Here is a 23,955-nt window from a genome sequence, read left to right on the forward strand (position 1 = left end):
AATAATATAGCACAGCACTTAGGCACTGTGACAGTAAGGTTAGTGAACTGTAGGGGGAAAAATACCAAAGTAAAAGCACTCCCTTCAACACAACAACATTGAGAGAAATGGTTTGAGATGGTTAAATGAGTGTTTTTGACAGTAACACAAACAGGTTGAAAATGGAGAGATTTTTCGTTGTAATAATATTGGCTTAGTAACTTTGCACGTGTGTGTGTGTTTAATAATACAATTTTTACTAGTTTATTGCACTATGCTTTTAAAGTTTTCAAAGCCAATATACATATTTCATATATTTGTCAGAACAAATGCACACATAGAATATTCATTCCATTTTATAGAGAGGTAGACTAAAGCTCGAAAAGCAGTTGGTTGATTGTTGTACATATATTTAATTGTGCTTCTGCCTTTTCCTCCCAGTCTGTTACTATTTTTATTGGACAAATTTTTAGCTATATTTATTTCTAGAGCAATGGCTTATGGAGCATATAGAAATATGTGTACATATATAAGTAAATATATATAAACAACTATATATTATGTATTTACATATACACTTTGTGTACTATCTATATCTATTCTCTAGCTAAAGAGAGAGAGACAGAGAGACTTATAGAGATGAGGCAGAGTGCAATTATTAATATTCACATACTAAACAAAATTTTTTCTTAGAAGTCAGTATCTGGCACATAATAGGTTCGAACTCAATAAACAGATATTTACATATCTACATAAATAAACATATAATTTAAAATGAATATCTGTCCATAGAAGTTAGATAAGAATAGATTTCTTTTATGTTAATTTCCTTGGTATTTTGCTTTAACACGAGTACGTATAGAAATTTACATAAGGGAAGCATCACTGTGGCCAGGGTTAAAAAAGAAAAGTTCTAGAGATGAGGAAGGTTTGGACTTACGTGAAGGCATAATTTGAAAGAAAATAAATAGTATTATTTTTAAGGCGTGATGATTGAATGGAGCCAAATAGGTGGAAAAGTTCAAGGTTTTTTCTTGAAAAGAAAGTTAACAAGTCATTGTTTTTTCAGCATGGATGCACTGAGAGATGTAAGACAAGGCTCAAGCATGGTTTTGAAAGGTCATTAATCCAAGTTAAAGAGTTTATTTCACCGCAATGAAAAATCATTACGGGGAAGGAAAGGGCAACTCCAAAGCAGTGTTTAAGCTGGCTGCCATGTGAAGGATGTATAAGCTAGCCATTATAGAAGGGTTGGTGAAACACAAAAGCCTGCATGAGGAATTTAGATATATATTTTTGTGTATATTTTTTTCTGTGTGTGTATGTGCGTGTGCGTGTTCATTAATGATCTAGTAATTTTCCAAAATCACAGTATTTCCTAGAATTAAGCCAAACAGTCACCAATCTGTCTGTTAAGATGGGTGCCTTTTTTGTTTGTTTGCTTTTACTGTTATTTACTTTTTCTTTTTCTATTCATTCCCCACCCCCATTTCACGAGTTTGTGGATTGTGCAGAAGAAAGGAGTCATGCCCTCTATAAGTTATGGATGTAGATGATCTATAAAACAACTTAGCAACATGGAGTGACTTCAGCACAAAGGCACCATTTTTTCCCTTAGTTTTAGTGATTTAATTTTAATTTCTTTTTTTGTAGTTTCAAGTTTTTATTTAAATTCCAGTTAGTTGGGTGGCTCATTCATTAAGTGTCTGCCTTCGGCTCAGGACATGATCCCAGGGTCCTGGGATCAAGCCCTGCATCGGGCTCCCTGCTCGGGAGCTTCTCCCTCTCCCACTCCCCCTGCTTGTGTTCCCTCTCTCACTGTCTCAATCTCTGTCAAATAAATAAAATCTTAAAAAAATAAAATCCAGCTAGTTAACACACAGTGTAATATTAGTTTCAAAAGTAGAATTCAGTGATTCATCACTTCCATACAACACCCAGTGCTCATCGCAAGTGCCCTCCTTAATGCCCATCATTCATTTAGTTCATCCCCTGAGCCACCTCCCTCTGGCAACACTCAGTTTGTTCTCAATAGTTAAGAGTCTCTTTTATGGTTTGCCTCTCTTTCTCTCTCTCTCTCTCTCTCTCTCTCTCTCTCTCTCTCTCTCTCTCTTTTTTTTGTCCTTTATGTTCATCTGTTTTGTGTCTTAAATTCCACATATGAGTGAAATCATATGGTATTTGTCTTTCTCTGACTGACTTATTTTGCCTAGCATAATACACTGTAGCTCCATTCACATGATTGCAAATGGCAAGATTTCATTCTTTTGTATGCCTGAGTAGTATTCCATTGGATATATATACCACTTCTTTATCCATTCATCAGTCGATGGATATTTGGGCTCTTTCTGTAATTTGTCTATCATTGTTATGTTGCTATAAGCATTGGGGTGCATGTGTCCTTTCAAATCAGTATTTTTATATCCTTTGTGTAAATATCTAGTAGGGCAATTGCTGGGTCATATAGTAGTTCTATTTTTAACTTTTTGAGGAACCTCCAAACTGTTCTCCAGAGTAGCTGCATCAGTTGCATTCCCACCAACAGTGTAAGAGGGCTTTACTTTCTCCACATCCTCTCCAACATCCATTGCTCATTTAGGTCTTCCATCCATTTTGAATTTAGTTTTGTTATGGTATAAGAAAGTGGTCCAGTTTTATTCCTTTGCATGTTGCTATCTGGTTTTCCAACACCCTTTATTGAAGAGACTGTTTTTTTCCCATTGGATTTTCTTTCCTGCTTTGTTGAGGATTAGTTGACCATAGAGTCAAAGGTCCATTTCTGGGTTTTCTATTCTGTTCCAGTGATATATGTGTCTGTTTTTGTGCCAGTACCATACTGTCTTGATCACTACAGGTTTGTAATATAACTTGAAGTCTGGAATTGTGATGCCTCCAGCTTTGGTATTCTTTTTTAAGATTGCTTTGGCTACTCAGGGTCTTTTGTGTTTCCCTACAAATTTTAGGATTGTTTGTTCTAGTTCTTTGAAAAATGCTGATGGTATTTTGATAAGGATTGTGTTACATATGTGAATTGCTTTAGGTACTACAGACATTTTAACAATATGTGTTCTTCCAATCCATGAGCATGGAAAGTTTTTCCATTTCTTTGTGTCATCTTCAATTTATTTCATAAGTGTTCTATAGTTTTCAGAGTACAGAACTTTTACATTTTTTGTTAGGTTTATTCCTAGGTATCTTATGGTTTTGGGTATAATTGTAAATGGGATCGATTCCTTGATTTCTCTTCCTCCTACTTCATTATTGGTGTATAGACATGCAACAGGCTTTTGTACATTGATTTTGTATCCTGTGACTTTACTAAATTCATGTATCAGTACTAGCAATTTTTTGATGGATTTTTTTGGGGTTTCTGCATGGAGTATCATGCCATCTGCAAATAGTGAAAGTTTGACTTCTTCCTTAACAATTTGGATGCCTTTATTTCTTTTAGTTTTCTGATTGCTGAGGCTAGGACTTACAGTACTATGCTGAACAACATTGGTGGGAATGGACATCCCTGTCTTGTTCCTGAGCTTAGAGGAAAAGCTCTCAATTTTTCCCTATTGAGAATGATATTCGCTGTGGGTCTTTTGTATATGGCCTTTATGATGTTGAGATATGTTCCTTCTATCCCTACTTGGTTGAGGGTTTTTATTAAGAATGGATGTTGTATTTTGTCAAATGCATTCTCTGCATCTATTGAGAGGATCATATTGTTCTTATCCTTTCTTTTATTAATGTGGTATATCATATTGATTGCCTTGCAAATATTGGACCACCCCTGAAGCCCATGAATAAACCCCACTTGATCATGATGAATAATTCCTTTAATGTACTGTTGAATTATATTTGGTAATATTTTATCGAGAATTTTTGCATCCTTGTTCATCAGGGATATTGACCCATAATTCTCCTTTTTAGTGGGGTCATTGTCTGGTTTTGGAATCAAGGTACTTATGCTGACTTTGTAGAATGAGCTTGGAAGTTTTCCTTCCATCTCTATTTTTTGGAACAGTTTGAGGAGAAGAGGTATTAACTCTCCTTTAAATGTCTGATAGAATTCCCTTGGGAATCCATCTGGCCCTGGACTTTTGTTTGCTGGAGATTTTTGATTACTGATTCAATTTCTTGGCTGGTTATGGATCTGTTCATATAATTCTTATCCTTTCTTTTATTAATGTGGTGCATCATGTTAATTTCTTTGTGGATATTGAACCACCTTTTCAATCCAGGAATAAATCCCACTTCACATGGTGAATGATCCTTTTAGTGTACTATTGGATTCAATTTGCTAGAATTTTGTTGAGAATTTTTGCATTCATGTTCATCAGGGATATTGGCCTGTATTTCTTTTTAGTGGGATCTTTGTCTGGTTATGAAATCAAGGTAACACTGGCCTCATAGAATGAGTTTGGAAGTTTTCCTTCCATGTTGGGGTTAATGTAAATCATGAAATCATCCATAATACCTGGCTTGCTAAAATGAACACAGAGGCTGCTGGGGGCAAGGGAAGGTTTCAGAGAAGGACGTAGGCCTTTTGAATGGTGGGGCCTGCGTGACCACTCTGCCCTACGAATGTTGTGGGGAGTTACCTTCCCGAAGCTCTCTTAGCCCAAACAGCCGCCCTGTGATCTAAGAGATGTATGCATTGTCCCTTAGGCTATGTTTAGCAGAACTTGTAGAACATGGAGATTACCATATTGTATCTTTCCCGTAAACAGATCCTCCTAGTTCCAATAAGACTCCTCATCACCCATCTCGTGCTTGAGAAACAGTGATAAGGATTTGTGATTTTCCTGAAGGACCAATAAAAGCAGGAGCAAGGAGAGCAAAGTGTCTTCATCTATGAGTGTTGACCCCCTTGCCTTCTCCTCTCTTGCATTTGCACATTCAAGCAAAGTTTGGAGTCGTCTTTCATCCGTCAGTACAGGGATTGCTGGCCATTCCTGGCAATTCCATTTCTTTTTTTTGGAATAGCTTGAGAAAAATAGGCATTAATTTTTCTTTAAATGTTTGTTAGAATTCCTCTGGGAAGCCATCTGGGCTTGGACTTTGGTTTGATGGGAGAATTTTTTTTTTTTAAGATTTTATTTATTTATTTGAGAGAGAGAGAATGAGAGAGAGCATGAGAGGGAGGAGGGTCAGAGGGAGAAACAGACTCCCTGCTGAGCAGGGAGCCTGATATGGGACTCCATCCCGGGACTCCAGGATCATGACCTGAGCTGAAGGCAGTCGCTTAACCAACTGAGCCACCCAGGTGCCCTTGATGGGAGAATTTTGATTACTAATTCATTTATTTTTGTTGTTGTTAGTTATGGGTTTATTCAAATTTTTGTATTCCTTCCTATTTCAGTTTTTGGTAGTTTACATGTTTCTAGAAATTTATCCATTTCCTCCAGATTGCCCAGGTTGTTGGCATATAATTTTTCATAATATTCTCTCATAATTGTTTGTATTTCTGTGGTATTGGTTGTGATCTCTCCTCTCTCATTTGTGATTTTATTTATTTGGGTTCTTTTTTCTTTTTGATGAGTACAGTTAAGGGTTTATCAATTTTATTATTATTTTTTTTCAAAGAACCAGTTCCTGGTTTCATTGATCTGTTCTACTGGTTTTTGTTGTTGTTTCTATATCGTTATTTCTGCTCTTGTCTATATTATTTCCCTTTTTTGCTGGCTTTAGGCTTCTTTTGTTATTCTTTTTCTAGCTGCTTCATATGTTAGTTTGCATAGAGACTTTTCTTGCTTCTTGAGGCAGGCCTGTATTCCCTCTTATGATGGCTGTTGCTGATTTCAAATGTTTTGGACAATCATGTTTTCATTTTCATTTGTTTCCATGTACTTTTTATTTCTTTGTTAATTTCCTGGCCTACCCATTCATTTTTTAGTAGGATGTTCTTTAACCTTCATGTATTTGTGGTCTTTCCAAATTTTTTTCTTGTGGTTGACCTCAAGTTTCATAGCGTTGTAGTCCAAACATATGTATGGTATGATCGCAGTCTTTTTGTACCTGTTAAGGGCTGATCTGTGACTCAGTATGTGGTCTATTCTGGAGCATGTTCCCTATGTATTCAAAAAGAATGTGGATTCTGCTGCTTTAGGATGAAATGTTCTGAATATATCTGTTAAGTCCATCTGGTCCAGTGTATCAGTCAAAGCCATTGTTTCTTTTTTGATTTTCTGCTTAGATGACCTGTCCAGTGATGGAAGTGGGATATTAAGGTCAGCCCCCTAATATTGTATTATTATCAGTGAGTTTCTTTATGTTTGTTATTAATTACTTTATGTATCTGGGTGCTCCCAAGTTGGGGGCATAAGTATTTACAATTGTTAGATCTTCTTGTTGGATAGACCCATTTATTATGACAAAGTGCCCTTCTCTATCTCTTCTTATATTCTTTGGTTTAAAATCTAGTTTGCTATAAGTATGACTACTCTGGCTTTCTTTGGATGTCCATTTGCATAATAAATTGTCCTCCATCCCCTCACTTTCAATCTGCAGTTGTCTTTAGGTCTAAAAATGAGTCTCTTGTAGACTGCATACAGATGCATCTTGCTTTTTGTTTTAATCCATTCTGATAACCTATATCTTTTGATTGGAGCATTTAGTCCATTTACATTCCGAGTAATTATTGATAGATATGAATTTAGTGTCATTTTATTACTTGTTTTTTTTATTGTTTCTGGAGATTGTCTGTGTTCCTTTCTAGTCTTTGTCACTTTTGGTCTTTCTTTCTCACTCAAAGAGTTCCATTTACTGTTTCTGGCAGGGCTGGTTTAGTGGTCATGAACTCCTTTAGTTTTGCTTGTCTGGGAAACTCTTTATCTCTCCTTCTATTCTGAATGACAGCCTTGCTGGATAGAATGCTCTTGGATGCAGATTTTTCCCATTCATCACATTGAATATATCATGATGCTCCTTTCTGGCCTGCCAGGTTTCTGTGGAGAGATCTGCCGCTAACCTTATTTGTTTTCCCTCATAAATTAGGGACTTCTTTTGTCCTGCTGCTTTTAAGATTTTTTTCTTTATTTCTATATTTTGCAAATTTAACTACGACATGTCTTTGTGTTGGCCTGTTTTTGTTGATTTTAATGGGAGTTCTCTGTGCCTTCTGGACTTGGAAGTTTGTTTCTTTCCCCAGATTTGGGAATTTTGCAGGTATAATTTCCTCAAATAAACCTTCTGCCCTCTTTACTCTCTCCTTTTCTCCTGGGACTTCTATGATATGAATGTTTTTACATTTCATGGAGTCACTGGGTTCCCTAAGTCTACTTTAATGATCCAAGATTTTCTTTCCCTCTCTTGATCAACTTCATTACTTTACATAATTCTATCTTCTATATCACTTATGCATTACTCTGCTTCTTCCATCCTTGTGGTCATTGTATCCAGTCAGTTTGAATTCAGTTTTTTCATTATTCATTTTGGCCTGATTGGCTTTAAGCTCTCTTATCTCTGCAGTAAGGGTCTCCCTGATATCTTCTATGCTTTTCTCTACCCCAGCTAGTGTCTTTGTGAGTGTTGCTTTAAATTCTGGATCAGGCATATTACTTATATCTGATTTAATTAGAACCCTGGCCGTGATATTTTCTTTTTCTTTCACTTGAGATGAATTCCTCCATCTTGGCATTTTCTCTTCTTCTGTGTGTTAGGAAACCCTGTTATGCTTCCTGCTCCTGAGAGTAATGGCTTTATAAAGAAGAGGTCATAAAGTGTCCAGGGCCTGGTGCTTTAGGAAGTGTTCGTGGTGTGTGCTGCATGCACTCTGCTGCTGTGTTATGGCTGATTTATCCCTCAGGTCACTCGTCTGCAAATTTTCTCCTTGCCTGCAGTGGGGAATGTTTGGATCTTGGCCAGAGTATGGCAAGTTTTAACTAGGTGTGTTCTCTCTGCTTGTTAAAAGATATCTGCTATTTCCACTAGAGCTGAAACTTACAGAACTTTATGGTCAATAGATATGGTGTGGTATGTGTTTGTGCTGGTCTTCTGGGGGAGGGACTCACCTTGTTGCTTCTCATGCACAGTTGCCAGAGAAAAGCAGTACCAGCAGAGTGCAGGGATTCAGAACTTGGTGTAAGCAGGTAGGCTGCCAGTGTCTGCCCTGTGCTGTTTACTGAAGCTAGTTTATCCTGAGGGGCGGGAGAAGGAATTGGTGCCAGCCAGCATCTTTGTCCCCTGAGACATGCTTGCTGCTATCAGAGAAGCCCTCCTAGAAGAGCAAATAATTTCCCCTCCTGCATCCTAGGCATTTTTCAGATCACTGCTACACACTGTCTGTGTCTTAGTTGCTTGCCTACCTGGAGTAGCACAGTGCACTTTGGGTTCTATCCCATCCAGGCTGACTGAGTTTTAAAACTCCAAACTTTAAGGACCTGGTATTGCAGGGATCTTCACTGGTCTTGCAGGGGATGGTCTCACCACACTGGGATTAGTGCAGGTTTGACCCAGAACGACAGTTGCACCAGAGCACAGGAACTTTGGGTTTGGAGCTAAGCACACAAAGGAACCAGTGTTCAGGTTAGCTGCCCTCAGCAGGTGTCTCTGCCCTATGCTGAGGGGTGGCAAAGGGAAAGGCACCCACCAGCTCCTCTTTCTGCAGAAAGACAATGCCACCCCTCTCAGATGTGCTCCAAAAAGGGGGAATGGTCTTTCCCAACGCATCTCAGGTTATCCTCACATTGTGCTGTGCACCCTCAGGTTACCTGACTGCCTCCTCTTTAGGAACACTGCAGTGCCCTCAGGACTCCATACCAGCCACATCACGGACCTCTAAAACTCTAGTCTTCAAGCCCCACTAATTGCAAAAACACAAAAATCAGCCCCACTTGTTTTCTCAGTCAGTGGCTTTAAGGAAGTGTTTTCCTTTTGTGATCCCCTGTGCACTCCTTTCTCTCTCTCACCTCTTTTTGTGACCAGTGCTCCCTCCCCTCTGCAGCACCCATGATCTGTTTCCCCCTCAAACCACATCTCTACACTTCCTACCTTCCATGATATGGCCTCCTCTCTTCCTCTGGTTGTGCAGTTTGTTCTGTGAGTCCTCAGATCAATTTTTGGGTATTCAGAATGATTTGGTATTTATCTAACTGTGTTCAAGGGAGGAGGCAAGCCTAGGGTCCTCCTACTACTCGTCATCTTAGCTCCTCTTACCCTCATCCTTCTCTTGAAGGAGGCTAAGGAGCAAGCAGTGGCTAAGAGTGGTTAAAAATGAATTTTATTTTTTTTTAATAGCCTGATATCACACCTAGTTGGTGTTGCATAAGGAACAAGTAAATAGCATATTTTTGCATTTAAACATCTGGTGATAATGGACATGAGTTTTATAGACACAGAGGTCTGGATTTGAATTAAGGTATTCTTATCAGAGTGACCTGGAGCAAGTTATTCAATCTTGCTAAGAATTGTTTCTTCATCACCACCCCTCATGATGATAAGATTCATATAGTAATAGTATATATGTATGCTTTGTAGAAAGCCTGGTACATAGTAATTTTGCATTTAAGAAGAGGCAATGATTGTTAGTAAGCTTGGCAAATTCAAATCTATAGCCAGAAGTGGCTAGTGATTTTCAGGTGTTTCTGCAAGTTCCTCAGAGGAATTCATAACCTGTAATGCCTTGTTGGAAAATTTCCACCAAGTAAGAAAAATAACATGTATGGCAGCATGCATACTGGCAAAAGCATGATATAAAACAAGAATCAGACATAGAATTAAAGCCTAAGGAATCTAGAAGATGATAGATATGATGGATAACAAATCATAGTGATTCTTATAAACTATGTAAAGAATTTGAATTTTATGATGTGTATACTGAGAAACACTTGAGTGCAGGCAAGAGATGTGATAACAGGAAATTATTAAAAACCATGTAAGAAAGGATGAGAAAAAAGTTAAACATATTTAAGAAAGTAGGAGCAATAATATTCAGTAATCCCTTAGGTGTGTAATCCACTGAACATATTGTAGTCCATTATTTTTCTCAGCATCTCAGCAGTACTCATTATAGCTATCAATCCTTCCTTTTTTGAAAACTTAAAATTCTAGACTTCCAAGATACTATATTCCTCTGTTTTCTCCTTTATAGGGTGTTTCAAGTTAGTTCTCTTTGCTATTGCCATCTCTTTTAATTTTTAAGTGCTGAAAGATCTCAAGATTTGGTTCCAAGCTCTTTTTTCTCTTAATCTATTTCTCCTTCTCTATGAAATAATTCATTTTCAGGCCATTAATAGTTAATAAATAATTTATTAAAAATAAACTCATGTTGGGGTGCCTGGCTGGTTCAGTCAGTAAAGCATGTGACTCTTGATCTCAGGTTTGTGAGTTTGTGCCTCACATTGAGTGTAGAGATTGCTTAAAAAAACCTTTAAAAAAAGAAAAAAACCAAAGCTCGTGTTGCCTATAGCATTATAAAATTCTGACTCAGAATATTCCAGTTAATGTCATAATATACCATTTCACACTCAGTTTAAAAAAATAAAAAAATAATAGATAGATAGATAAATAGATAAACCTGACAACCCCAAACATTAGTAGGGATGTAAATAAAAGAAGACTTGTTTACACTATTACTGGGTGTAAACCGATTCAACCGTGGCTTGTAAGTTTCATGAAATTAAAGACATTTTTCTTATTGTTTACAGCTATATGCCTAGAATCATGATACATGCCTGCTTAGCACATAGTAAACGTTCAATGCATATTTATTGAATAATTTAAAATAAGTACAAGAAATTTGAACATATCTAGTAAATTAAAGTTATGTATTTCTTATCCAGCTATTCAAATCCTAGGTGAATTCCTGAAGGATACTACGAATCATATGCCCAAGGAGATTGGGTCTATCATATTCATTGTTACATTGTTGTAATGGCAAAAAATTGAAAGTACAGAAACAGAAAAAATAATAAATACATCATTGATCTCTGGCAAGATACAAAAGAAATTGGGATAGGGAGGGACACATAAAATTTTGAATTGTATCTGTAATATTTTACTCCTATGAAAACAATTCAAAAGAATTATGACAAGATATTAAGATGTAACTAAGCCTGATGATGGGTAAGTTTTAATTATATCATTTCCTATACTTTTTCTCTGTAGTTGAAATATATTATAATTACAACGGTGAAAAAGGCACACTGAACTGATAAGCATGAGCCCTTATGTTATAGTCTCAGTTCTGCTACTAAAAACATTCTGGGCCAATTTATATACAAGGTCAATGCTAGAAATCATTTTATTAACATAGTATGCTTTTTTTAATCAAGAAAAAATTTGAGTGGTTTTCTTATTCATAATTCTCCATATGTTTAAGGGAAGAAATAAAAACATTTTTCTTCATTTTCTGCTTTTCTTCATTTTTGTACCTCACCTATTATCTCTCTAATTTTACATATCATGAATTCTTTCCTCTGTCCTTGCTTCTTTAGTCTACTTTTCTTTTTGTAATTACACCTTATTTAATAAGTTGGTGACAAAATCTGTAGATGCTGTCAAATAACTTATTTTTATCTCTATCATAATAATAAATGATGAGGTAAATACAAGAAAAATGGGTACAAAATTTATTTTCTTATGTGTTCTATCATAGTAGAGGTCATGTAATAAGGCAGAGTCTTACCAAGACCTCAAAGTACAACTGTAAGGTCTATTTGGTAAGTGGTAGCTGCTCAGTGAATATTGGTGGGAGTTTTGAGAAAATGAATGAATTCACCAAAAAGTTATAATAATCTTAATTGGGCGCCTGGGTGGCTCAGTCATTAAGCATCTGCCTTAGGCTCAGATCATGATTTCAGGGTCCTGGGAATGAGCCCCACATCGGGCTCCCTACTCCTCAGGAAGCTTGCTTCTCCCTCTCCCACTCCCCTTGCTTATGTTCCCTCTCTCACTCTGTCTCTTTCTGTCAAATAAATAAAATCTTTTTTTAAAAAATCTTAAATTCTTGTAGTTCAATAGTTCAAGATTATCATGGAATAGTGTAAATGGGATTTGAATTCACTTTAAGTTTTCCCATAAGGATAACCAAGTGTAACATCTATCTCAAGTTATTGCATCATCACCTTCATCACCACTAAATGTGTGGTTAGACATCCCTTCATACCAGCAATATAACAATACAATTTCCTGAAATGTATCAATAAACTAAAGTAGTCTGAGTCTATCTAAAATGTTAGTTTGCCTCCAGAAAAACAGGATGACCTAAAGTGTCATCCTTAATGAGAGACTTTATCAGAGGCTCTTTACTTTATCCAGTCTTAGAATTTTTACCAAGTCTAAAAAGCAGTCAATTTACCTCTTAATGCTCATATATGTTCAAGTTTTGCAGAAAAGAATAAGAATGGCTTCTTATCCCTTACATCTTGCCTCCTGTCTAATCAAAGCATTTTCTAATTCAAATTGCATTAAGTAGTGCACATCAGATGAGTTCATCTAGTCATTGAATGAGGAAAGCATCCCACAGAGGGCTGAGCGGAGGAATCACTTAAAGCATTTAACTATCAAGCTGTTTTCAACCTATTTATTTTCCATGACATCAATTATCATTTTCACAAGACTGGTTTCTCAATACTTTCTTTTCCTGGTGAGGTGGCATAAAAGATTGAAAATAAAAGGGGTAATCTTTCTCAATTGCATAAATCTTAATACCTAACTCCCATTGCATTTCCAAACAACTGTCTTACCTAAATTCACTCACATATAATATTACAAAATACAATACTCCAATTGAAGTAGACTTTTAAAGTTTTGCTTCCTTTATGAGTAAAGTGTTGGTGATGCAAGCAGGCTTTGCTTGAGAACCCAGAGGGGTCCCGTAGTTCCAGCCAAGACTGTCCTTTGCTTTGCACAGGATGGAAATCAAACATGAACCAGCAAGAAGTGAGAGCAGAATTTTTTGACAATATAGAGAGCAGATACAGACAGAGCATCTGGGAGACTCAAAAAAGAAAAAAAAAAAAGAATGAGTCTCATCTTTGCTAGGGATCTGGAATTTTTACTGAGGATGGTATTCTGGTGTACATGTCTTCTTGGGCATCCAGGAACTGATCAAACAAGGACAAGTGCTCAGGTGTCATCCATAAATCACTTACACTCTGGAGCCAGGGGTTTTGGCATCAAGGTGTCTGGAGTCAGTAGTCTTGGAAAACATATGTGCAGACCTTGCCTGGTCTCTGCTTAGATGTTATCTATTATGCCAGAATACTCCAAAGAAATCGTTAACACCTTGACCTTGACAAAGAGGACATACATTAAGACATGGATAAGGTGGGGGTGCGGATCCTAACAAAAAGAGAAGCAGGAAAAGGAGCCAAGAAAAAAAAAAAAAAACAGCTTTCTTTTACGGGTTCCCTTCAGTTTCCCTGTTTCACTGGGACTTGTTTAGAGAGATACAAATAAAGTCAGATCATATTAGAATGTAATCATTCACAATGTGTTTTGACTACAACCATTCATTTAATAATTAGAGGACCAAAATCTTAAGAACTGTTTCTGCTTAATTCCTTGATATCAGGCCATTTCTTAGTATTCATTTTTTTTTCTAATTGACTACAGTAGCATAAAATTCAGTCTACGACAATTGTCTATTTCAAAGGAATTTATTAAAAATACAAGTTACATTAAAGAAAAACCCAATGCAATTTTAAGTTAGAATCTGAAGTTCACAAACATTTCACCAGTTTCCCCAGATATGCACAATTCAAACCTGTATGACTTCTGGGAGAAATTCTTTAATTATATTTAAAACAATTTTTTAAAAATCACGTTTTTGTTCTAACTAAAAGTTTAGTGAAATAACCCTCTGCATAACCATGCCAGCAGGTCTCAGGAATTTTTATTTATACTGTATGATATTGATATCCTCTTGGTGAATGCATGAATAGGAGATGAACACCTGAACAAGTGTTAAAAGACTAACTATTCTTTCTTGACAATCTGGAATTTCGGTGATGAACCTGAAAGATGGTTTCTACATGGGACTGAAACTGAGGCATAGAGAATGTGCAATCACTCCCTGGTCATGAGGACTAAGGAAGGGACTAATAGCTTCATGAGGAAGCTATTCTGCCACAACCTTGAATAAAGCTGATGTTTGGAAAGAGGCACAGACTAGAAAAAAGAACCCTAATTTCTTGATAATGTCCACAAAAATTCAGACCTCATCAACATAGTTCTTTTTTTTTTTCATCAACATAGTTCTTATAAGAGAAAGATCAGTGGTTAAAATGCAAACAATATCTGTGTGGGTGGGTGTGATTTACTGACAGACATTAATTGAAAAAAATTATGTGACTAATTCAAAGGTCTCAATGAAAAGAAATCAAAGTTATTATTTTGGAGAAAATTTCAGGTAAGAAGGAGAAATAGGTACTGTATATATTATTGTGTACTGTATATATTATTGTAATATAATGATAAGGCTATTACAAAGGATTTTATGATAATATAAAAGAAGCCTAAAACCGACTGGTTAGTATTAGAAGGTAATAGGGAGGTTTTATTTTATTTATTTGTTTGTTTGTTTAAGATTTTATTTCTTTATTTAAGATAGAATGAAAAAGAGAGCAAGCATGAGAGGGGGGAGGGTCAGAGGGAGAAGCCGACTTCCTCTTGAGCAGGGAGCTCGATGCAGGACTCGATCCCAGGACTCCAGGATCATGACCTGAGCCGAAGGCAGTCGCTTAACGAACTGAGCCACCCAGGCGCCCAAAAGAGGGGTTTTAATCAAGAAGATGGACTTCATGGGGCACCTGGGTGGCTCAGTTGTTAAGCGTCTGCCTTCAGCTCATGTCATGATCTCAGGGTCCTGGGATTGAGCTCCACATAGGCTCCCTGCCCAGTGGGAAGCCTGCTTCTCCCTCTCCCACTCCCCCTGCTTGTGTTCCCTCTCTCGCTGTGTCTCTCTCTGTTAAATAAATTTAACAAAAAAAAAAGGAAGAAGATGGACTTCAAAGTGAATGACAATTAAATAATTAAATCAAAATAAGGAATCTGTATATACTTTACTCTATGTGATGTGATTATGTTCAATATTTCCATCTAGGGAACCAGTTAATTAATAATCATTTTCTAATTACTAAATACCTGAAAAGACTATCTTTTCCCCATTGAGTGGCCTTGGGACTTTTGTCCAAAATCATTTGACTAGGGGCACCTGCTTGGCTCAGGCGATTAAGCGAGTGCCTTTGTCTCAGGTCATGATCCCAGGGTCCTAGGATTGAGCCTGCTCAGCAGAGAGCCTGATTCTCCCTCTCTCTCTGCCTGCCGCTCCCCCTGCTTGTGCTCTCTCTCTCTATCTCACTGTCAAATAAATAAAATCTTTTAAAAAAATGTTCTGGGAATAAATAATGGTGATGGTTGCAAAACAATATGAATATATTTATTGACACTGAAGTATACACTTAAAAATTAAATATATTGAAATGCTAAGTTTTATGTTATATATCTTTTATGGCAGTAAGAAGAAAGTTTAACAAAATACCTCTACTGAGGTTTTTACTTTCTTTTCAAGTTCTCTGAGTTGAGAAATCCGGTTACTTCCCAAGTCCCCTTTCTTCAAGGACATTTTTAAAAGTTGCCCTCCCTCTCTACATCACTGCAGAAAACAACAAATAACTCTTGTGCAGATGCAAAGACATGATATAAATTAAAAGAGAAGCATACTTTTAGATATTCCTGGATTTTTTAGTAGAAAAAAATGAATAGAAGTATTTAGAACTAGTTATAGTTGATAAAGACTTTATACTTAAAAGTCTGATCTTTGAATAAACGCAAAAAGAGAAAAATCACCAGCAGGATAATGTATCATGGCCTGTTTATTTTCAAGAGTGTCACTCTTATACAAAATATGTTTGAATACAAGGAAATATGCCATTGTTCTGTGATTTTTCTATACTCACAAAGAAGGTGATATATTTGAATTATGCAGTCCTATAAAGTGGGGGCCTAATGTAGACTGAAACAAGTTCTAACAAAAGATGTTGAGGAGAGCTGAAAAGTTTCACATTAGAGAAATATATGAAAGGTCTAAGTTTGAATAAATAGCAGGTGTTAAGAATAGTCCAATTCACAATAGTGGGCAATAAAAATGAATACATGGAAAAATTAATACCATGTGATTACACATAAATCAAGATGACAATCAGCATTTGGGATAAGAAATGTGTAAGGATTGTATAATTTTGATTGTGGAATAACATGATACGTTCTACTCTCCGTTCTTGTCTAATTCCATGTGATGCTTTCACTTCAGCCCCACCAAATTTGTTTCAGTACATCTAATACACTCTTTCTCTCCTGTAATTCATAGCAGAAAATCAAAATTTTTCATATTGAATGGGTTTTTCAGAGGAAAAAGTAATGAAATCTTTTATTGTAAGTAACTTTCTAAATCTGAAATATATTAATTGTGATGTCATGACTATGGCTAATTTTCAAAAAGTTATGGTTATGTGCCACAAAGACTACATTAGTTAAAGTTAATTAAACATTCTGTTAGCAAGATAATGTATCATGGCCTGTATATTTTCAAGTGATATGTCCATTACTGTTTCAGTGTGTTGAATGTAGTATACATATCTTATGTTTTTATGGATACTTTTTTTCTATTAAAATTTCAATGCCTATGTCTGGGAGGAAAGGGGTCTAAGTTGATTGTTTCAAACATAAAATAAATCTAAAACACCTGATCCTGATTTTATTGTAGATGTGAATCTAAATATACAAAGACAAGACAATTCACAAGTATGATGATTTGCACAAACAGCTGAAATGGAGTATGATAATGAATATACTAATAATTGAACTAGTGACCCAGTGATTCTCAGTTTGGTTTCCATTATGAAGTATCATCAAATGGTATTATTTAGTTATTGATTGAATCACATTATGTTCAACAAAAGTACAGTAACCACTATGAAAAACCAGTACGGATGTTCTGAAACAAGTACTTTGTGAAACATAATTAAGAGGTGTAATATGTGTGGGAAAACAAGGATGCTTTATCTTGTTACTGGGATTCTTCTAAATCCAGTTAAAATATTGATAACAATATGCCCACAAAGAAAACAGAAACCATAAATACAGAGAACAAACTGATGGTCGCCAAAGGGAAGAGGGGTGGGCAATGGGCAAGATGGGTGAAAGGGAGTGGGAGATACCAGCTTTTAGTTAAAGAGTGAACAAATCACTGGGAATAAAAGGTACAGCAATGGCATTTTCGTAGTGTTGCATGGTGGGGCTCCTGGGCGTCTCATTCGGTTAAGCATCTTCAGCTCAGGTCATGATCTCCAGGTACTGGGATCAAAGCCCGATGCCGGCTCCCTTCTCAGCGGGGAATCTACATCTTCCTCTCCCTCTCCCTCTCTCTCTGGCTCACCACCGACTCGTGCTCTCTCACTCTTTCAAATAAATACATAAAATCTTTTTTAAAAAAATAGTGTTGCATGGTGACAGATGGTAGTTACACTTGTGGTGAGCGTATCATAAGATGCAGAGTTAATGAATCACTATGTTGTATACCTGAAACTAAGGTAACATTATGTGTCAACTACATTTAAAAAAAAATGCAAGAGCAACAATAGGAAATTTATCTAATTAAACAAAACATATCAATGACTTCTAATATTGAAAAACAATAGCATGGCCTTTGTGCAGGATATTAGATGCCCTTTTTATAACAGGGTAGAAAAATTGACAAATGTGTACAAATCTATACTTAGCCTCTATGTATTATATATTCAAAAAAGATTTTTCTTGGCTAAGCTAAAAATTATTTTGTGAGTTTTGATGATGACTAGAAAAGATAAATAATACCTACATGACGATCCATCTTCAATCCATTCAAAGAGAATTGTAGAGATTAAAAATAACTATGCAATTTTGATTTGGTATTGAAGTAAATTTTGAAAACTTTAATATGAATTAACTGCTTTGTATAATTTTTCAACAACCAAACACACAAAAAAAATGTGCAGGAACTACAAGACTTGGCATTTCCATTCTAAGTTTAACTGTATTAAGACAAAATGAGACAAAAGGCTATGATTTTCTTTGTTTTAAGTAAGGGTATGAAAAATATTTCTTCACAAAACTGGAAATGTCAGAAAAGACTACATCTGTGACTATAAAATCTTTATCAAGAGAACACATTGAAATGTTTTTCAATATCTTTAGTAGCCTTTAATTAACAGGCATAACATCATATTTGTATGTAGAAAGAGAAATTTTTCAAAATAAATTTGAATATTTAGTACAAGGTAATAGGTCTTTAATGATAATAACTGGCAAATGTGCAGCCTTGGAATGTGTCATGCCTCTGCTCCTAGTGAGTAATTTAACCTTAATCCTTAAGAAGGACTAAATCCATAATTCCTCATTGTATGGTTCATCTCCCATATCAAATCGTTTCTGCTATTTTTGGATATTTATAATTCTTTGATGGGAATTTTTAATTTACTCCAGATAAAGAATAAGAAAAACTCAGGGCAGCTGGGTAGCTCAGTCGGTTAAGCTTCTGACTGACTTAGGTCATCATTTCAGGGACCTGGGATCTAGTCTGGCATCTGCCTCCCTATTCAGCTGAGAGTCTGCTTGTCCCTCTGCATCCCTCTCCCTATTCATGCTCTCTCTCCCAAATAAATAAATAAAATCTTAAAAAAAAAAGAATAAGAAAAACTTAACTGTTGGTATATGTAACCTGATTGATGACTTAAGCCATTTACTGTGGAATAAGTAATTTGTGCTTAGGTGGAAAACTACAAATCTTGTCATTTCTCACAGTGTTATTAAAAAAAAAAAAAACAAACAGAATTTTTAAAAATTTTAGTTTTATTTCAGTTGTTAACATTTCTGAGTATTCAAGATGTAATTTAAATTATATTTGGTGGGTTAATGTGTAGCAATTTTGGTCATTTAAAAACTTTCCTCTATGATAACATGTCTATTCTCCTTCTGGGAGAATGAATGGCTGTATGAGGAAACACCAGAGTGTTTATGTGCTCAATCTTATATCTTAAAATATTTATTTGAAATGTCTTAAAATATTTATTTGAAATGGCAATATCTGATCCATTAATTTGATGTTTGGGATAGATTCTAACTCTATATGTATATCTGAAATGTGTGATAAATTTTATTTACAAACAAAGTGAAAATTTTGTGTCTTCGATATTTTAAAAATCAGGATTAACTGGATGCATCAGGACCTTACATAATTCATAGAAGACTATGCATCACCAGTAATATTTTCTTAGAAGCCCTTGACTTCTAGGAAGTTGACTGGCTCAGGGATTTATTGTCCCTCTAATAATGTCAGAACAATTTCTGACATTCACTTAGAGGGGAAGTTATTCAGAAAAAGATGCTTTCTGAGATTTGAACATTATGACTTTCTCTAATGCACTCCCACTCTTTTACCTAAGTATTTTCTCTGTATTATTTCAGAGATAAAATTAGTGCTATTGTCAAGAGTTCATAACTGAAGTGCCATTGTCATTCAGTGTTTATATTATACCTAAAAAAATGATGAAAGATTAACTAAAGGTCAAGGCATGGTAGTTTGGAAAACATACACACACATACACACCCGGCAATTAAAGTTAGAAGCACATAATAAGTGGCAAAATTCCTTCTTCCTGATGAAGTATATACTTCAACTGAATGTAAAAATTAAAAGCAATAGTGACAGAAATTAATTTTGTTTATTTCATGAGCATTTATAGCAAACACAGCACCAGGAATGTTCATAGAATCACAAAAACTGAAAACACAAAAGACTTATTAAAGCCCAAGTTCATCTCATACCCAGGGAAAGCTTGTTTAGAGCAAGAATGATGGATGGTTCTTGTTCTCAGTCTTCTCCAGTTTAGAATATTTCGAGAAGCAAGGTTTTTGTTCTTCCTCATTTCAATTCATTACAATCTCAACTTAACACATCACTTTCATCACAAACATGCCCCACGTGTGTTTCAGGGCCCTACAAAAAAAAAAAAATTGCCCTCCCTCAAGCATAGTCAGTCTTGTCTTTTTGTGTGCATGTGCCTTCGCATAGCTTTTCATATGGTTGACATGGCCTCCCCATATTTTCCATAGCAGTTCCTCCAATTTTTCTAGGTCATCACTAAGGCCATCACTTTCATGAAGACTTTCCTCATCTCAATTTTTATCATTTTATTTTTAATTTTAACTATTATTTAATCTAATTTTAGAAATAAAAAAGTTGCAAAATAGTAAAAAAAAAAAACAACCTTCCTATCTTTGTCCCCCATTTTCTCCGGTTATAATGTTTTGATTAGCCACAGTACAATTATCAAAAGTAGGAAATTAATATCGTTACAATACTATTTAAAAACAGATTATTCAAATGTGGCTAGTTTTTTCTACTATTTTCCTTATGTTGAATGCCAGTAGCTAGATATTTGACACTGGAATTTTGAAGGACATCATGAAGGAAGTGAGTACAGATAGAAAATAAGATATTGAAATACTAAATACTGGGGTGATGTATATTAAGGAGGGCATCTGTTGTGATGGGATGCTGTATATAAGTCATGAATCACTAAATTCAACTCCTAAAATCAATATTACATGATATGTTAACTAACTAGAATTTAAATACAAACCTGATAAAAAAAGAAAAAATAAACACTAACTACAACTACTGGAGCATCCATCATTTAGAAACTGGGAAGATGGAAATTCTCCAAAGACACAGAAAAGAGACAGCATGCTCATGAGTTCTGGTGTTAACATATCAGATATACAAAGAAATATTGATGATTCAGGGAAGGATTGTTAATTGAGAGAAAGAGGCCCCTAAATAGGATGTGTGGTATTTGATCTTATTTATACAAAGTATAAGTAGAATGTTTAATTATTTTAAAAGAAGAAAAAGTTGTGTTTAAGGGTACAGACCCAAATATGTCAATAAATAATAGTTTTAGTAATGTGAACATAGAAATTCTCTTCTGTTAGCTTTTATTTTTTCACAGCAAAATAAAAAAAATAAGATTATCAACTGAGAGTACTGGGAAGGAGGTTGTGAAAATAAAGATATTTAATGCAAGCAATTTTAATGATCACACTCTAATCTCAGAGGCTTAATACAGGGAAAGGGCTTTTTTTTTTTATCGGTTGTCTGGATAGTCATGTTTAAACTAATCTACTGGGTGGATCTCTTCCAAATGACTCTTGAATCTAGCTGCCTAATACTTAGCTCCATAGACTTCAACAGGAGGCTTCATCTAGATTGTAGGAAGAGTCCACAGAGAGAGTGTAGAGAAGGAATTTAAGTTCTTAACTGCCTTAATCCTCAAGGGATTCATAATCCTAATCACATTTCATTGTCAAGAATGAGTCATTTGGAATGTCTCCACTGGACTGTGACAAAGCCAAGCAATATAGTTTAAGTCTATAACCTAGACCTATGGGAAATGGCTTTTGTGAGCAAGTAGCTTATCTCTGCTAGGGTAGAGTTGAAGGGTTGAGGAGAAAAAAAAAAGTGTAATATACAAATTTAAGTCATTAGGAAAATAAAACTGCTGAGCAGAACTAAAATCTTCCTTGAGATTTATAGTTTTAAAGTGAAATTTTTTAACACAGTTTAATATTAGTTCTTAAAATTATGTTTTATGGTTTTAGAGTAGCAGTATGATTGCAATATTTTGGCCTTGGGGGAATAGGAAGAGAGTTGGCTGTGATCATATTAGAGTTTTGCTTGGAAGTTTCTAGTGATGGAGGAAAAAAAAATGAAGGAATATATAAAGGACTGATTATAGAAGTGATCATGGAATTCAAGGAAAGAATGTAAGAATAGAACCTGTGAAAACAAAAATATTGTAGAGTTGACAGATTGATGGTACCCATTGTGATTAAAAAAAAAAAGTTTGAATCAGAGACCAGAGGCAATGAGATAGGAATGCACTTGTGGTCAAGTAGTGATTATAATTAGACAATGAGAGGGGATTCAAGGAGAGGATCTTCAGAAGTGATGATATTGGAAATTTTTCTACAAGAATATTGAAACAGTATGAATTATGACAGGAAAAATAGAGTGGTAGTGATATGGGGGGCCAAAATCTTCAAGTTATGAAGAGCAATAGACTGGGGACTGCAGATAACCCTGATTTTCAAAGGAGTTTGGAGTTTTATACACTAGAGAGGGTCATCCAGGAGTGACAAAAATGGTGAGGAAGATGCCTATTCCACTCCTAAGTAGTGATATGTTTGAAAAGAAAAACAGCTACCATCAGAGCCTGCAAGGAAAGCCCAGTCTCAGGGCATAGTAACAATTTTGTTTACAAGATGGTGAAGGTACACTGTAAATAAGGGATTTTGCTGATGAAAAAGCATGAAGTTCAATGGACAAATGAAAGATTCACTATTGTCCAGAAGAGTTAAATTGGGTCAGATGAGGGGATTTGCAGAGTTATTTCAGGATGAGAGCCTTGTTGATGAGGGATGGATATTAGGGAAGTAATTAATTCTAGCAGCTTTAATCAGTTGATTGTTATTTTATTTTATTTTTTTTTACCAACTATCCCTGGAGCACAAATCCCTTTGGTTAGACAGTGGTTTAACCTCACAAAGCTACACACAATGTCAAACACACACACACACACACACACACACACAGACGAAGAAACAAAGGAGATATGCCCTGAGATATAAATTACATGTTTAATATTTGAAAGACCAGAATGTAAGTCAATAAAAATACCAAGTGCCTCATAAAGGCCAAAATATTTTAATAATTAAAGGGAAGAAATTTAATTTATGTAAGTATTAGAGGATCTTTGTGTGTGTGTGTGTTTGTTTTAGTCAACGTTCTTATTGTGAAGGAGGATAAATTATCTAAAATCAAGTGAGTCCTTTTCTTGTGATTATAATCATCAGTATTTGGAAGTACTAAGGGATCTTCTCAGTGATTCAAAACTTAGGAAATTATCATAGTCTTGTTAAATTTACTAACTGCTATCATAGCCAAGAGGAGACAACTATGGTTCAAATAAATGAAGGACTGGTATCACAGATATACAAACAGGGCTTTAATTAATGTTTGTGCTACTTGATCTTTACTAATTGGGATGATGAAATATTGTGTGGTAATTAGATAGAATAGGAATAAAAATATATACATATTTTGACACGATTTAAACGTGTTGTAGGTTTTATGGTAGTAATCATGGCCTGTTCTCTTTCCAGGTATAATTGGTTGTGCTAAAATGTTTGTTTAAAATGCAAGTGGTTCCAACTTTATGATATAGTAGGGAACTGTTTGGCTGCTGGGCTATAAGCAAGCATTACTAACAGGTAACTCGTGGGACAAAGTATAGAATTGCAAGTAAACAACTATCCAACTGTCTCTTATCCCCCCTCATCAAATGAGAAGTAAAGTGTTCCAGACAGTGCAGCTGCAGGAGGGTGGAAACTCTGTCAACGACATCATTTTGTCTCTGCATGAAGGCCATTTTCTTTCAAGAGATTTTGGAACAGCATCAGTCTTTATATGAAAGAAAAATAAGCATTTATAATGTAAGGCACCGAGATTTTGAGCTCATTTCTTATTGAAACATAACTATAGTGTTTTGGCTTTTACCGAAGTAAAAATCAATTGCATGAGCTTCGTGTATAGAATATCTCACCATAGGCTTATTTGGAAGTTTTTAATATTTGCTTATTAATTTTATCTTGAATGTGAATGAGGTGTTCTGTATCAGAGGTGTTCTGTCGTTCTTAATAAAAACATCACATATAATACTAAGCATTTCCCCATCCTGCCCTTAGCTCTAGTCCTTACTCTTAAAGCACTAAATGAGAACAAGATCAGTCATCCTGTGCAAATTACTGGACATCTTATAGGTGAGGAATGAGGAAAATTATTTTGTTTTGTTTATAAAGAAAAAGAAGCAGTTGTCCCTCTCCCTTCCTGAGAATCTACTCCTCACTCCAGCTTCTTGGTAGAAAATTAAAATCTCACCAGAA

Source organism: Callorhinus ursinus, unplaced genomic scaffold, assembly GCF_003265705.2.
Source record: "Callorhinus ursinus isolate GAN/ISIS: 27379988/994484 unplaced genomic scaffold, GSC_fseal_2.0 scaffold4, whole genome shotgun sequence".
In the NCBI taxonomy this organism is placed as follows: Eukaryota; Metazoa; Chordata; class Mammalia; order Carnivora; family Otariidae; genus Callorhinus; species Callorhinus ursinus.